Here is a 4,951-nt window from a genome sequence, read left to right as displayed (position 1 = left end):
GTTTGAACCTTTACATTCCATAGATATTAAGCTTTTATCTTGGAAAGTTTTGTTTTTGGTAGCTATCTCTTCTGTTCGAAGAGTTTCAGAGTTCTCTGCTTTACAGTGTGATTCACCTTACCTGGTTTTCCATGCAGATAAGGTAGTTTTGCGTACCAAACCCGGTTTTCTTCCTAAGTTTGTGTCTAATAATATTAACCAGGAAATTGTTGTTCCTTCTGTGTCCTAATCCTTCTTCGAAGAAGGAACGTCTGTTACACAATCTTGATGTGGTTCGTGCTTTAAAGTTCTATTTACAAGCAACTAAGGATTTCAGACAAACAACTTCATTGTTTGTTATCTATTCTGGTAAGAGGAGAGGTCAGAAGGCGACTGCTACCTCTTTCCTTTTGGCTGAAAAGCATGATCCGTTTGGCCTATGAGACTGCTGGCCAGCAGCCTCCCAAAACAATTACTGCTCATTCTACCAGAGCAGTGGCTTCCACATGGGCTTTTAAAAATGAGGCTTCTGTTGAACAGATTTGTAAGGCAGCGACTTGGTCTTCACTGCATACTTTTTCCAAATGTTATAAATTCGATACTTTTGCTTCTTCGGAGGCTATTTTTGGGAGAAAGGTTTTACAAGCAGTGGTGCCTTCCTTTTAAGGTACCTGTCTTGTTCCCTCCCTTCATCCGTGTCCTAAAGCTTTGGTATTGGTATCCCACAAGTAAAGGATGAATCCGTGGACTCGATACATCTTACAAGAGAAAACAGAATTTATGCTTACCTGATAAATTACTTTCTCTTGTGATGTATCAAGTCCACGGCCCGCCCTGGCTTTTAAGTCAGGTAGCTTTTTTGTTTAAACTACAGTCACCACTGCACCCTATGGTTTCTCCTTTTTCTAACTAACCTTCGGTCGAATGACTGGGGGGGTGGAGCTAGAGGGGGAGCTATATGGACAGCTCTACTGTGTGCTCTCTTTGCCACTTCCTGTTGGGGAGGAGAATATCCCACAAGTAAAGGATGAATCAGTGGACTCTACATCACAAGAGAAAGTAATTTATCAGGTAAGCATAAATTCTGTTTTTATAAGCGTAGTATTGAGGTTGTTCCCTGCCTCCCTCTAGTCATGCGCACTGCCATTTTTTTATCTAGCTTTCACTACATTCATGGCTTTCCTGTGAGCACATGTGCAGTTATTCTCCCTCCGATACCTGCATTGTAATCTAGGTTCCATAATGGCAGCACCCATGATTAGAGGGAGGTGCATGAGATGTATTTAGTGTGTCTTTTAATGATACATGGTTCCCAAGGTAAAACTTACCTTTACGTTTTTCAACAGACAGCTTTAGAAAATCAAACCCTTAGTATCTTAAGACTAACATCTCTGCTTTATTTTCAGATGGACAATTCGTGCTAGGGTCACCAATAAAAGTCAGATCCGCACATGGAGCAACTCGCGTGGGGAAGGAAAGCTGTTTTCTATTGAGATGGTGGATGAAAGTGTAAGCAGAAATGTGTTTTTACTTGTTTAGCACTGGGCTTGATAAATCTTGGAGTCAAGGAATAATGGCACCTAACCAAATAGCTGCAATTGATGCAGCTGACTGGTGAGAACAAAGAAACGTGGTGTTGCAAAAACAATGCAAGCTTTTTTTTTAATTTTTTTTTTTTTTTATTCTAATGGAAAATCAACTGGAGACCAAAAAAATAAAAATAAACTAAACAAAAAACAATGGAGTGATAGCACAAATGGAAAAAATCTCTGGTATTTTGGGCAAGTCCCTGTAGTGAAGGGGTTTAAATAAATAAATAAATAAAAATAATATATATAGATCTATCTCTATCCCCTTCACTACTGGGAATTTTTTTGTTTTGAAGCCAGGGCAGGATTGCTCTGATCTTCCATCACAATTTGGGTATAGCTGTACTCCACGTTAGTCTCTTCAGGAGGGCTGTGGTAGCTTTTAAGCAGTTAGGAACTTGAGATGTGCCTCACAGCGTTTTCCTAACAGATTGCTGCCCTATGTCAGAATACCAGAGTAGACTTACTCTTAATTCTTTTTTCCCCACAGGTCTCTGAGAAGTGGCATCCTCTCACGCCAGGTATGTCGTCGTCCTGCCGGACGGCCAGACTTGCAGGTATGTGCCTTTATGGTCTTCTGGGGCTAGGAGGCTGGCACTGATGGGGTTAAGGCTCCCTGCTATTCATTTGGGACACAAAATCCTTCAGGGGTAAGGGTTTTTTGCGGCAGAGAGCAGGCACTGTTTGGCATGTGTTATGGAGACTAGGGGTGATTTTCCTTCAAGGCAGGAAGGAGTTAAACCTCTATTGCGGGCTCAGTATTGCTTTAAATTGCTAGAGCCTTATTAAGGAAAATAAAGTTGTTGTTTTTTTATTGCTGAGTGCCGTTCAGGAGAGCGCGCTTCTCTAGGCACCATTCTTCCGCTGTAAGTGTAAGCGGAGCGGTAACTGTTCTTACAGCTCAATGGCCGGTATGTTTTGTTAGGTCTCTGAAGCATAGACCTGATGGGGATTTTTCAACAGGGATAAGCGTGATTCAATGCGCGCCCTCTTCCCCATGCAATTGTTTCTCCGCCTCCTTAGTGAAGCGGAGTGGCGCCATTTTAGGGGAATGCTGTTGAGAATTTTACTCCGCCATGATCTCTAAGAGCAGAGCAGCGTTATTAGGCTGCTCTGTACTGAATCTCAATACCAGAGTGTGACATATCACGATGTGTTGAAACTTTCAAATCTTTAAATAATAGTCTCTAGACATGTTTGTATTAATACATACTTTGTTATTAAAAAGAAACAACCCTGTTTATTGACACGATGAGTCCACGGATCATCTTAATTACTAATGGGATATTCACCTCCTGGTCAGCAAAGAGCACCACAGCAGAGCTGTTAAATAGCTCCTCCCTTCCCTCCCACTCCAGTCATTCGACCGAAGTTAAGGAAAGAAAGGAAAAGCCAAGGTGCAGAGGTGTCTGAAGTTTACAATAACCCAAAACCTGTCTTACAAGAACAGGGCGGGCCGTGGACTCATCGTGTTAAAAAATAAATTTATCAGGTAAGCATACATTGTCTTTTTCAAAATACGATGAGTCCACGGATTTCATCCTTGTGGGATATCGCCTCCTGGTCAGCAGGAGGAGGCAAAGAGCACCACAGCAGAGCTGCATAAATAGCTTCTCCCTTCCCTCCCAACCCAGTCATTCTCTTTGCCTGTGTTAGTGATAGGAAGAGGCAAAGTGAGGTGTTAGTTATAGATTCTTCAATCAAGAGTTTTTTATTTTAAAAGTGGTGCCACAGTGTACTACTTTGTTCTGGGGTGTAGCCTAGACCAGATCAGTCTCTACAGTAGGGCGTTTGGTGGCTTTAAAGCAATAGGAACTGGTGGGACATTCTCACTGCGCCTCCTATACATATTTGCTGCCCTATTCCAGATAGCCTAAGCACTTTTAACTCAGGCTTATCTTGTTCCACAGGGCTATGGGAGGGTGAGGACCTCTGGAAACCTGCTGGACTGCCATACTGTCGCACAGCATTCCAGGTAAGTGCTGACTTTATTATTTCTGGGGACAAATTCTAGGAAGAAAGTGAGCACTACACTGCCTACAAACACTTGTCAAGGGCTAAGGTACAGTTTAGACTCTTTATGGTGATGGGGCGATGGTCTCTTCTTGAGCAGACACTGGGGCTGGATGGAATCGGTGGCTATTTTAGTCCCGGCGGTTTTGACATTAATATGCCGACCGGGAGACTGTTAACTGTTCTAGTGACAGAGACACAGTCTGAGTGGCACACAGTGCTACTACTTCAACAACGCATATACACCCATAAAAGCTGTCACTTTAAGACAGTAACCCAACAAGATGGCTCTAATTATTTTATGGGGGTTTTCGACATATGTCTTGAAGCGCAGGTTATATTTTTTTTGTCCAACTTGGTCTGAATTTTTATATACCAGTTTGGGGTTATCCATCTTTATTGATACGCCACGAGGTGTGTGTACTGTCCGACGGTTCCATTTTTTTTCTCTCATGGACCGCCCGGGAGTTTCAGATTGTTACGCCCACGATGGGCGGAGACTTGTCATTGTGAAGACAGTTTGCGCGCCTGTTTTTGTAGACAGCCCCGGCATTCTACTCCTTGCTCACGACGCCCACGGAGGGCGGAGCTTGTTTGCACCGGTGGTTATGTTGGCACCGGATGTTTAAGCGTCCCCTTTATAACACTTCCGACGATTAAAAGGAGTGGGGGAAATCTAGTATGCGCTTAGTGCTTGCCACTTCCTCTATCTCTTCCGGTATCAGAAGGATAGGATTTCTTTCCTGAGTTTTTGCGCTTTAATTAGCGCTATAGTGGTATAGTCAGTATGTGGCAGACGTAGATGTACTGGGGAATAGGAAAGCCTCAGACTCTTATACTGATTTATGTTGGTTCATACTGCGTCTTTTCAGAGACAGTACCGGTGGTTATGTGTGACTTATGGACATAACCCTTGGTTCATAAACCGTATCTGCCTTGTAGGTGTCAGATTTATTGGGGTGCTATTTTAAAGATTTTAACCACTCATGCTGTGCCCTACGTTATCTTTCAAACTCCATCTGGAGTTGTTACTCAAAGCATTGCTTCCCTTATGTCATAGCGATATTTTTCAATGGAGTAACATTTATTTCTTCTGTTAAGTGTGATCAGTCCACGGGTCATCATTACTTCTGGGATATTACTCCTCCCCAACAGGAAGTGCAAGAGGATTCACCCAGCAGAGCTGCATATAGCTCCTCCCCTCTACGTCACTCCCAGTCATTCTCTTGCACCCAACGACTAGATAGGATGTGTGAGAGGACTATGGTGATTATACTTAGTTTTATATCTTCAATCAAAAGTTTGTTATTTTAAAATAGCACCGGAGTGTGTTATTACCTCTCTGGCAGAGTTTGAAGAAGAATCTACCA

The sequence above is a fragment of the Bombina bombina genome, unplaced genomic scaffold (assembly GCF_027579735.1).
Source record: "Bombina bombina isolate aBomBom1 unplaced genomic scaffold, aBomBom1.pri scaffold_1381, whole genome shotgun sequence".
Taxonomy (NCBI): Eukaryota; Metazoa; Chordata; class Amphibia; order Anura; family Bombinatoridae; genus Bombina; species Bombina bombina.
The sequence above is the reverse complement of the archived record's forward strand: the minus strand, read 5'-3'. Positions refer to the sequence as shown.